We start from the raw sequence: 13,388 nt of genomic DNA on the forward strand, positions 1-13,388 counted from the left end.
TAGATGGCTTTAGTTTTGTCATCTGATAATTGTCTATTCATATCCTTTGATCAGTTATCAACTGGGAAATAACTTGTATTCTTATGAATTTGACACAGTTTTTATATGTTTTAGAAATGTAACCTTTATCAGAAACACTACCTGTAAAGATTTTTTTCCCAGTATTGTGCTTTTAATTTCGGTTGTGTTGGTTTTGTTTGTACAAAACTTTTTTAATTTAATGTGATCAAAGTTGTCCATTTTGCTTTTCATAATATTCTGTAGTTCTTCTTTGGCCATAAATCCCTCACTTTTCCAAAGTTCTCCCAATTTGTTTATGCTCAAATCATGTACTCATTTTCATATTATTTTGATATGGTGTGTAAGATGTAGGTCAATGCCAAGTTTTTGACATATTATTTTCCAGTTTCCCCAGAAATTTTTGTCTAATAGTGAGTTTCCTATACAATTCTAATTGTAGTTCCAGCAAATTTGAATTTTTTGTTTGTTTCTTGGACATTTTTCTCTTTGATGTGTAAGTTTGAAAATTTAGCAATAATAGCCTTATGTGTTTCCCTTGTAGGATCACTTTAAGGTGGTGATTAGTAGACTTTTTTATTTCTAGTTTTGACTCTTTTTTCTATTACTTCAGGACAATTTACTTGATTTTTTTTTGTATTATTGTGTCAAAGTTTTTTTTTTTTTTTTGGTCAAACCTCAGGTAGTCCAATTAAGCTTACATTTTCTCTTCTTGATTTGATCTCCAGATCTTTTTTTTTTTCCCTTATAAGATGCTTCACATTCTCTCCCATATTTTTATTTTTTTATATATTTTTTTAATTATTTCTTGGTCTTATAGGTTAACTGAATTCCCTTTGCCCAATTCTATTTTTCAAAGAATATTTTTTTTCTTTAAGACTATGGATCTCCTTTTCTAGTGGTCCCCATCTTCTTTTTGTTTTATCTTGCTTTTTAAAAGCTTTTCTTCAGTCTCTCATTTGGTTTTTAAAATCTTTTTTGAGTTGTTCTATAATATTTTTTCTGAACAGGTTGCCATTTGATATTACTTTTTGGAGTAGAGGAGACCTTTTTGTACTTCACTGTTCTCTGAATTTGAACCTGGGTCTTCCTATAGTAAGTTTCTATGGTTAAGTTATTTTTCTTTGCCTGCTTTTTTTTTTTTTTTTTTTTAATGAGAACTTGGTAGTTTAACTACCTCTAATCCTGGGGTGGCTGATGTTGCCTCTAACTTCACTTCAGGCCTCTTCTCTGATCTGAAACTTCAAATAAAAAACTTCAGCTTCCTGAAAGTGCCTGCAGACTGCATGCAGCATCTTTGTCCCCTCTGTTTCTACACTACTCTGGTGGACTGGTTCTTTCTTGCCCAGGGTAGTGTCTCAGCAGCAGAGCAGGGCATGGTGTTCTTTATCAGCAGAGATTCCTTCAGTTTTCTCAGCCTCACATCCCCAGCTGCCCCTGCTGTCTGGGAGAAGAAAAATTCTATCATTTCTGCTGAAACTAGCCCAAGAGCTCCTCACTTGCTATTTCTGTGGAGCTAGACTAGAGATGTTTACACTTCACACTGGATAAATCTTGGGTCTAGGGTCTTGCTCTGGGTTTTTTCTAGTTATCCCAGGAGGATTCCGATTCTACCCCTGAGTTTTATTTGTTTTTCACCAGTCTATCTTCACCCTAAGTCACAATTTTGTTTTGTTTGTTGGGGATATCTGGAAAGCTTGGAGTTTTTTGATCGACTCTGCTGCCATCTTCCCAGAATCCTCCTCCTCTGGTATCTTCTAATATAGCCAGCAGTATATATTCTGGGGAACAAAAACAAATATGATCCAATCAGACTATGTGTGGAACATTACGGAATTTCCTATAACTTCCATGGACAAAAGGATGGAGATGATGATTTGCAAGACAAATCACAACCTTGCTTCAGAGTGGAATCATCTGCATAATATGATTACCAGTCATTGGCTATGAGTGGTGAGGGACAAGAATCAGTTAATTCTTCTATATCTCTATTTATCTATGCATCTTTTGTGTGAGAGAATTTGAAGAACTGAATAGAAAACTGGCCTGGGTTCAAAGAAGATCTAAGTTCAGTTCTTGCCTCAGACAAATACTATTTTATTAGGTAAATCACTTAAATCTCAGTGACCCAGCTAATTTTCTAAATCTAGACGTTATAAAATAAATATCAAACTGTGCTAGTATTCATTGGAGTGTCCTATTCCAAGAAAATTATACATCATGATCAAAACAGCAAATTTTTGGGCTGAGTTCCATGAAATGTACTATCAATGAATAGTACAGAAAACTACACTGTATTTTAACATCACTGGCACTGGAAGAATGAAATGCTTTATTCTTAGATCATGTGTGTGTGTGTGTGTGTGTGTGTGTGTGTGTGTGCCAGAGCTCTTTAATAGAAGAGGTATATCAAATATTAATAAAGTTATCTTTTTGAAACATTTTAATTAAATCTTTGGGTAGTTTTACACTTTGCTTTACTGTCTTGCATGACATCATATCTTTAGGGAAAAAAAACTGAATGGAAAGGGCATGGAGTACTCATGTTTTATTAAAAGGTGTAGGCAAACTCGGTCAAAACAGATGTTCTGCTTTCTGCAGTGCTATTAGAGAGTACAGAATAGCAAACCCCAAGTGTAGTGCTCCAACCACTGAGAAACCACCATCATTTCTCATTGGAGGAATGCTTTTGTTTCTGTTTTATATTCAAAAACACAAGACAAACAAGCATTTTTGTTTGTATAGTGGTTAACATTATTCAGATGTTTGGTATACTCTTGTGGTGGATTTTCTTTAGAGTCTTCTGATTTTATTCTCCCTTGTTAGCTCTCAGAATCTTTTCTGTATATCTTGACTTTTTTAATACTATCATTGAATTTACTGGAAAACATAATGGGAATATACTGAAATATATATATATTTCAGTATTGGGAGATGATCGGTTAGTAGCTTCTCTGGGCAAGGATGTACCTTATACTCTGAGTTATAGAAACTAATGTAGCAAGTTTTTATTTTCCTGTTCCCTTTTTGAAAAGTAGCTGGATTTGATCCAGGCTAATTCGTTTGAGAAAGATGGGAATCCAGTAAGGCAGTGGACAAAGATTTCTACGAATTACTATGTTGGTAGAAAACATATTGTACAAAAATTAAGTTTAGGGGGTGAAAATAAATAGGACAGATTTGCTCTAATTTAGGAAGCAATGGGAAACTGAGATTTAGTCAATAAGGATGAAAAAAGTGTAATTTCTCATGTAGTAGAAAAAACTCTTATTTACAAGTTGGGACTGTATAATTTCTAGTGGAAAAAAATAGAAATTTAAATATTACAAAGCTATCCCATCATATAGGGGAGAAATGTCCATAAAACTATCCACAACTTTTCCAATTTAATCTTCCCAAAGTCTAGGTAAACAAAAGCTGATGTGATCTCCTAAAAAACCTAGTCAAAAAAATAGGAAACACCAAAGCTGAGCTGAGGACAGAGGCAAGAAGGATACACAATTCCTTCCAAGAGTACAGCTACAGTAGTAAGTAGTAGTAGGATGGTACAAATCTTGGCCTCCCTTTCCAGAGCTCCCTCTATAATGGTATTATGAGTCAAAGGACTAAATATATCTTGGAAATATGGAAGATTGGAGATGATTGGAAGGCAAAGAGTATGTACTATGTACTTGAGTTCAAGACCTTTCTATATTTTTTACCAAGTAAATAACATTTATTTAATGTTTGATGTGTGAGTCAGAGTGCTTACAAGGGGAACTGTTGATACTACAGAGGGAATTCCAGATATTTATTTTCCTTGTTTTATCTGAGCAAGGGGAAAAGATCAGGATAAGTGAGAAGTTCCTAAAATGTTCCTGTGTTCTTCATATTAGAAAAGAGTCAGGAACCTCTGATAGAAAAGATAAAATCTCATGAAAATATTTATGAAATGATAATTGCTATAATATATTGTTAAATCAGTGAAGGAGATATTAAATTCTAATAGAAATAGCTATTTTGTTCTAATTTGTCTCATTGTTTCAAGTCTGTCTCCCCAAACCTATCCAACATTCATTCAACTTTATAAAATGTAAATCTAACCATATCATTCCCAATTCCATACTAACAACACCAGTGGCTATACTATAATCTTAATAATCATGTAAGAGAATCCTGTAAAAATCATTTAAAGCTCTTTTTAACTGGTTAATTTCTACTTTTTATTCCCCTTCTTGAACTCTATAACCATGACATAGTAGCCTAAATGGTATTCTTTGAATATGATATCTCATTTCCCTTTTTTCTGCTTTTCACTGGTTGCCTTCCATGCCTGTAATGTTCTCTCCTCACTTCTACTTCCTACCTCTTTTTTTGTTTTCTTCAAAACTCTGATCAAAGTCCACTTTCTGCCACAGGACTTTCCTGGTTCTCCTTGCTACTAGTACATTCCTTCTGAGATGATATTCCATTTACATGATATGTATGATTTATTTTCATGGTTATTTTCAAATTGTCTTCCCCATTAGAATGTGATATTTTACCACAAGTGCTTGCATAGCACAGGGCATTGGACATAATAAATATTTGTTGACTGACTTAACAAAAGTAGCAAATCTGGTTATCTGAAAAGATGGTCCAAAATGACAAGTTTGAGTACAAGGTTGTTTTTTATAATGGTATTTAAGTTTGATTTTTTTCAATAGTTCTGTGAAGTATTTAATAAAAGTAGCAAGTTCATTGTTCATATGAAGAAATTGTAACTTAGAGAAATAAAATAATTTTTTCCATCAAATAAAGGTGAAACTACAAGATGAACCCAGATGTTCTTATTTCAAATTCAGTAGTTATTATACTTTACCCACTCAACATTAAAACAACAGCAACATACTTCTTCCTTTAAAAATCAGGAAGTAAATATTTTTTCATCTGACAAATGAGTGGAGATAAATAATAGAAAATAGTAAATAAATAATAGAAATATCCTAAATTTCTCAGGAGACTGTGATGGTTTCTTTCACTGTAGAATGAAGGACCTTTCTGTGTTTGAAGAGGGTTATTTCTGCTTCAGAAAATCTCCTGGACTTTTGAAATTCACTCATGAAGAAATTCATACTTCTTAATAAACAAGTGAATCATTCCCTACTTCTGCACAAACACCTGATCAAAGCCATAAAAATAAATGCAGCAGCATTAACAGTAACAAGCCATTTTCTATTCACTGATTTTTTCATATATTTATCACAAGTTCTAGAATGGCATATTTCCACAAGCTTAAACAAATCCAACTAATTTTCCCTATCTCTGAACTTGTTATTATTCTGCTTATCTTTTCCTTGATTTCTTTGAAATTTTCTCTGATTCTAGCATTGCATATCCACATTGCCTTCTAACTCTATCATAAATACCAAATTATCTGAGGCAGTGGTTCACATCTGTAATCCCAGCTATTGAGAAGGATGCAACTGGTAGATTTTTTGAGCTTTAGAGTTAATGTACTTCAGTCAGCGAATTTGATGGGATGTCTGACTAATTTGTTATTAATATGGTGAGCCAATGACATATAAAAGAGATTAAAAACCTGCATATAGATGTATAGAGCAATCTTTGCATTATCTCCACATAAGTAACCTCTTTATTTCTAGCTCTGGTGAAATGAGGAGATTTATTCTTAAAAACAAAAAATATACACAAGCCAAAAACAAATGCTAAGATACTCTATTTCCATGTCAGCTTCTTGATCCCTTTGTGAAACTCTTTATCTAGGAGTGGAGGCAAGGTGGTGTAGAGCAGACACAAGTTTCTGTGACATCCTCTGACCTTCTCTCAAACCAACAATAGATTGAATCTCTAAACTGGTTTTTCAAGTGATAGAACCCATAAATATTTGGAGTACCACACATTTTCAGAAGAAAATAACTTGGAAGAGCTTCAAAACAGGTCTGTTTCAAACTGGCAGGGGGACAGTCTGCAAGCCCAGAACACAGCACAGGGAACCTGGGACAAAGTGCTAGGGTGGGGAGCCAGAGCTTTGTGAATCCTGCATCAGGGAATCTTCTGTGAGCCTCTTAGGCTGCTCTGTCCTGGTTGCAAGCAAATGGTTTGGCAGATTTGCTACAAAAGGCAAATTATAAAACCACTGAGCCCTGGAAGAACATGAGATTGGGCCAAGATTACCTGGTACTGGAAGTCAATCAGCAGAACCACACTATGGCAAAGAAAAGCAGCTGTCACTTCTTTGCATTCCTTAAAAATGATGAGCAAAAAACCCAAAAAGAGCATTCATCATACCCAGCTTTTATGGAGAGAGAGAGAGAAGAACAGACCTTAAATCCTGAGGTACCTAAAGGCAAATCAACTCCAGATGTAGACCCAGAGGGAGATATGAATTGGTCCCCATTTCACAAAGCTTTCGTGTAAGATTTCAAAAAGAATCTTAAAAGATAATTAGAAGAAAAATGTGGAAAGGAAATGAAATCTTTGCAAGAGGGTATGGAAAAGGAAAAACAAAAATTTTCCAAAGAAAACTCATTAAAAATAAGTTTGATAAAATGGGAAAAACATATAACTCCCTACAAAATTGATTTGATGAAATAGGAAAAGCATGTAAGTCCTTATAAAATAGATATGAAAAAGATACCAACTTGTTGAAAAAGAGAATTTTTGAAATGGAAAAAAAAATTCAATGAACAAAATAACTCATTTTAAAATGCTATTGGCCAAATACAAAAGGAGCTAAAAAAGGTAACTGAAGAAAATAATACACTAAAAATTAGAATTGAACGAATGGAAGTGAATGACTCAATAAGACTTCACGAATCAATCAAACAAAACCAAAAAAAAAATGAAAAAAATAGTAGAAAATATGAACATCTCCTAGGAAAAAAACAATTGACCTGGAAAATAGATCTAGGAGAGACTGTCAAGGATCATTGGACTTCCTTAAAGCCATGATGAAAAACATAATCTAGACCTTATCGTTCAGGAAATAATAAAGAAAACTCTCCTGATATCTTAGAATTAGAAAGTAAACTAGCCTTTGAAAGAATTCACTGATCACCTCCTGAAAGAGACCACAAAATGAAAATGCCAAGAAATATTGTGGCTAAATTTCAGAAGTATCAGACCAAGGAAAAAATATTGCAAGCTGCCAGAAAGAAACAATTTAAATACTGAGGAGCCACAATTAGGATTACCCAGGACATTGCAGCTTCCACCTTAAAAGATTGAAGGTCCTGGAATCTGATATTCTAAAAGGCAAAGGAACTTGGAATACAGCCAAGAATAAGCTATCCCGCTAAAATGAGCATTATCTTTCAGGGGAAAAGATGGACATTCAATGATATAGGTGAATTTCATCTATTTCTGTTGAAAAGACCAGACCTGAACAACAAAAAAAAAAAAATGATCTCCAAACACACAACTCAAGAAAAGCATAACAAGGTAGAAAGGAAAGAACTCCTGAAAACTGTCACTTAGGAAGTGCAGTTAGCATTTTATTTTAATATAATATGAAAAAGAAACTAGAGGTGGAAAGAGGATTGTACTGGAAAAAGAAAAAAAAGAGGTAAAATAAGGTAAATTACATCTCATGAAGAGGCAAAAAAAAACTATTATAATTGAGGGAAAGCAGGGAAGGGGTGAGAATTGTGTGAATCATCTTACACTTCTCAGATTTGGCTCAAAGAAAGACTATCAGACATATTTGATTTCAAAGAGAAACTGGTCTCATCTTATAGGAAAGTGGGAGGAGACAGGGAAAAGAAAGGGGAAGGCTAATAGAAGGAAAAAATAGAAGTAGTAGGAGAAAGGTGTAACAAAGAGGTAGAGGCTCTAAAGGGGGAGGGCTATTTGCAGGAAGTGGTGGTCAGAAACAAAATACTGGGAAGGAGGGAAAAGGGGAAAGGAAAAAGAGAAGCATAACATGGTGTAAATGAGATGGCAGGAAATACAGCATTAGTTACTTTAACTGTAAATGTGAATGGGAAGAACTCTCCCATAAAATGGAAGTGGGTAGCAAACTGGATTAAAAGCTAGAACCCTACAACATGTTGGTTACAAGAAACACAGTTAAAGCAAAGTGATACATACAGAGTAAAGGTAAAGGGCTGAGGCAGAATTTATTATGCTTCAGGTGAAGTTAAAAAAAAAAAAAAAAAGCAGGGGTAGCAATCCTAATCTCAGATCAAGTAAAAAGCAAAGAACAAAGATAGACCTAATTAAAACAGATAAGGAAGGAAACTATATCTTGCTAAAGAGTATCATATGAAACAATATCAATACTAATCATATATGCACCAATTGGTATAGCATCCACATCCCTAGTGGAGAAGTTAAGAGAGACGCAAGAAGAAATAAACAACAAAACTATACTAGTTGAGGATCTCAACCTTGCTCTCTGACAGCTAGATAAATTGAACCACAAAATAAACAAGAAAAAAGTTAAGGAGGTAAACAGAATGTTAGAAAAATTAGGTATGAAAGATCTTTGGAGAAAATTGAAGGGAGACAGAAAGGAGTTTACCTTTTTCTCAAAGGTTCATGGAATCTATACAAAAATTGACCATGTATTAGGGCATAAAAACCTCAAAATCAAACAGAAAGGCAGAAATAGTAAATTCAGTTTTTTTTTCAGATTATGTTGCAATAAAAATCACATGCCATAAAAGGCCAGGAGAAAATAGAACAAAAAGTAATTGGAAACTAAATAAACTAATTCTAAAGAATGAATGACAACAAATCATAGACACAATCAATAACTTCATCCAAGAGAATGACAATAATGAGACAACATACCAAAATTTGTGGGATGCAGCCAAAGCAGTTATTAGGGAAATTTTGTATTTCTAGATGCTTACTTGCACAAAATAAGGAAAGAGAAGATCAGTGAATTTGGCTTACAACTAAAAAAGCTAGGAAAAAAACAAATTTAAAACGTTCAAATAAATACCAAATTTGAAATTCTGAAATTGACAGGGGAGATTAATGAAATTGAAAGCAAGAAAACTACTGAATTAATAAATAAAACTAAGAGTTTGTTTTATAAAAAGCCATCAAAATAGTTCAACCCTTAGGTAAATTGATTTAAAAAGAAAAGAAGAAAACCACATTTTTAATTTCAAAAAATGTTAAGGGAGGACTTTCCACCAATGAAGAAGAAATTAGAGCAATAATTAGTTTTTTTGCCCAATGTTATGTCAATAAATTTGATAATCTAAGTGAAATGGAGCAATATCTACAAAAATAGAGAGTGACCAGATTAACAGAAGAGGAAATAAATTAACTAAATAGTCCCATTTTAGAAAAAGAAATAGGACAAGCTATTAATCAACTCCCAAAGAAAAAATCTCCAGAACCAGATGGATTTACATGTGCATTTTATCAGATATTTAAAGAACAATTAATTCCAATACTATTCAAACTATTTAAGAAATAGGGAAAGAAAGACTCCTACCAAAGTCCTTTTATGACACAGACATGGTGCTGATACCTAAACGAGGTAGAGTCAAAACAGAGAAAGAAAATTATAATTTCCCTAGTGAATATTGATGCAAAAATCTTAAATAAAATATTAGCAAGAGATTACCACAAGTTATCATAAGTATAATAACAACATGACCAAATAGAATTTGTATCAGCAATACAGGACTAGTTTAATATTATGAAAACTATTAGTATAATTGACCACATCAATTACCAATTTAATAGAAATTACATATTCCCTCAATAAATGTATAAAAAAGTGTTTGACAACATCCAATACTATTAAAAAAATAGAGACCATAGGAATAAATGGACTTTTCCTTAAAGTTATCAGTAGTATCTATTTACAACCATCGGCAAGCATCATATGCAATGGGGACAAACTAGAACCATTCCAACTAAGATCAGGAGGGAACCAAGGTGGCCCACTATCACCATTACTATTCAATATTGTATTACAAATGTTAGCATTGGTTGTAAGAGAAGAAAAAGAGATTAATAGAATTAGAGTAGGTAATGAGGAAACCAAAGTGTCACTCTTTGCATATGATATGATGGTATTCTTAGAGAACCCTAAAGAATCAACTAAAAAACCTACTAGAAACAATTCACAGCTTTAGCAAAGTTGTAGAATACAAAATAAATCCACATAAATCATCAGCATTTTTACATACTTTCAACAAAACCCAGTAGCAAGAGATACAAAGAGAAATTACATTCAAAATAACTTTCAATAGTATAAAATATATCTGCCAATGGAAAGTCAAAAAATGTATGAACAACTACAAAACACTTTCCATACAAATTAAATCAGCCCTAATCAGTTGGAAAAATATTAAGTACCAAAGAATAGGCCAAGCAAATATAACAAAAATGACAATACTACCTAAATTAATCTACTTATTTAGTGCCATTCCAATCAAGCTCTCAAGAAATTATTTTAACGACCTAGAAAAAATAAGAAAACTTTTCTGGAAGAACCAAAAGTCAAGAATTTCAAGGGAATCAATGAAAAAAAAAATGCCAATGAAAGTGGCCTAACTGTGCCAGACCTAAAATTATATTATAAAGTAATAGTCATCAAAATCACTTGATCCTGACTAAGAAATAGAGTAGTCAATTGTAATGGGTCAGAACTCTGTACTTGAAACAAGGGTTCTTACAAGGTGTTAATTCAGTGGAATTGATAATACAATGGTTATCTAGTTTGGCATGGTGATTAATAGTTCTCTAGTTCTTACAACAAATAATGGTTCCCTTGTGATATAATGATTGGTTTACACTCAGTATACTGCATATAAATTGGGACAAACTCAGCCAGAGACAGACTCTGAGGAGGACTAGGACAGACTCAAAGAAGACAGAGGACTGGAGGTGAGAGCTAAGGTTTTGGAGGAGAGACATTCATTCCATCTCCCACCTTTGTGGTGGCTGGAGGCTGGAGCACAAGCCCTCAGACTGAGACAGATTTCAAGACAGAGATCATTGTTGTGGTCCTCCTGCCACGCCCATAGAAATCAAGACACATTCTGGAGGACCTCCAGAAAGCTGGCCTGGGCCCCAGGCAAGGAGACAATAAAGAATTTGGACTTTCTCCCTGGCTATTCTTGTGATGATTACTCAGCTGAAATGAAGACTGGTCTAAAGACCTCCAGAAAACCAACCAAAACATTAAAGTTGATTAGTGGAATAGGTTAGGTTCACAGGATCAATAACTATAGCAATCTAGTGTTTACAAAGCCAGTTCACTGCTGGGAAAATTGAAAACTAGTATGGCAGAAATTAGGCATTGACCCACACTTAACACCATATACAAGGTAAGATTGAAATGGGTTCATGATATAGACATAAACAGTGATATTATAAGCAAATTAGAAGAACATAGGATAGTTTACCTGTCAGATCCTTGGAGAAGAAAGGAATTTGTGTCCATTGAAGAATTGGAATTCATAATTGAACACCAAATAGATAATTTTGATTATATTAAATTAATTTTTTTTGTACAAACAAATGTAGACAAGATTAGAAAGGAAGCAATAAATTGGGAAAACATTTTTATATTTAAGGGTTCTGATAAAGGCCTCATTTCTAAAATATATAGAGAATTGACTCAAATTTATAAGATCTCAAACCATTCTCCAATTGATAAATAGTCAACAGATATGAGCAGACAGTTTTCAGATGAAGAAATTGAAACTATTTCTAGTCATATGAAAAGGTGCTCTAAACCACTATTGATCAGAGAAATGCAAACTAAGACAACCCTGAGATTACCACTTCTATCTTCTCAGATTGGCTAAAATGACAGGAAAAGATAAGTAGAAATGTTGGAGAGGATGTGGGAAAACTGGGACACTAATACATTGTTGGTAGGACTGGGAATAGATCCAGCCATTCTGGAGAGCATTTTGGAAACTATGCTCAAATAATTATCAAACTGTGCATATTCTTTGATACAGCAGTGTTACTACTGGGCTTATATCCCAAAGAGAACTTAAAGGAGGAAAAGAGACCCACATGTGCAAAATGTTTGTGGCAGCCCTTTGTGTAATAACAAGAAACTGGAAAATGAGTGGATGTCCATCAATTGGAGAATGGCTGAATAAGTTATGATATATGCATGTTATAGAATATTTTTGTTCTGTAAGAAACGACCAGCAAGATGACTTACATGAACTGATGCTCAGTGAAATGAGCAGAACCAGGAAATCATTGTACAGGGCAACAACAATATTATATGACAATCAATTCTGATGGACATTACTCTTTCTAACAATGAGATGATTGAGGCCAGTTTCAATGATCTTGTAATGAAGAATCATCTACACCCATAGAAAAGGCTGCTGCAACTGAATGTAGATCATAATATAGCATTCTCATTCTTTTTATTATTGTTAATTTGTATTTTGTTTTCTTTTTCATTTTCTTTTCTTTTTGATCTGATCTTTCTTGTGCAGCAAGAGAATTGTTCAAATATCTTTTCTTACATTGGATTTAACATATATTTTAACATGTATAACATATATTGATTACTTGCCATATAGTAGAGGGAGCGGGGGAAGGGGGAAAAATTTGGAACACAAGGCTAGGCAAGGATCAATGCTGAAAAATTACCCATGCATATGTTTTGAAAATAAAAAGCTTTAATAAATAAAAGAAAATCTTCATCTCGTGGCCCAGTAATCTCTAGTATCTTCCCACAATTGAACCAAATCTCTTCCTCCACTTGGTCTTCACCAAAATAAGGTTTACCATTTTCCCTCTATCTAGTTCATGAGATTTCACTCAGCATTCTATTAGAAGGGAAACAAAAAAATGATAATGTTGTGCAACTATAAGGAATAAATAAATTAATCAGGTTAGAAAGCTAGCATGGAACCATCCAGGAATACAGTGAGTATTTCCTACTGAATGAAAAGCAGAATAATTGAACAAGTCATCACTTCCCTTGATTATACTTTATCTAAAGATACTCAGAATTAGCTGAAAAATATTTCTATATTTGATTGTGCTCCAAAAGCCAACCAAGTAATAAATCAAAATTCATTTGTTGAGATCAGAGGCTGTCACTTACCTCATTTTTTAAACCCCCAGAAAAAAAGCATGAGATATGTAATGACAGGACATTATAGATTAACCATACTACTGCTTAATTTCAGCTATCTACTTGGCCAAAAATTTTATAATATCCTTATGGGAAAAGATGGAAATATATGGGAATAAAGTATAGAACAGTTTTTGATGATCTTATTACTGGGTCATCAATGTAATTATTAATAAATTCATATGACTCTGTAGGGAAGAATATAATGAATTGCCTAAAATATTGGTCTGTATTCTTGTTTTGTCCATCATTTTATTAATGACTCAAAATAGATGAGATGCTTATCAAAGTTAAAGATGACACA

The sequence above is a fragment of the Sarcophilus harrisii genome, chromosome 1 (assembly GCF_902635505.1).
Source record: "Sarcophilus harrisii chromosome 1, mSarHar1.11, whole genome shotgun sequence".
Lineage (NCBI taxonomy): Eukaryota > Metazoa > Chordata > Mammalia > Dasyuromorphia > Dasyuridae > Sarcophilus > Sarcophilus harrisii.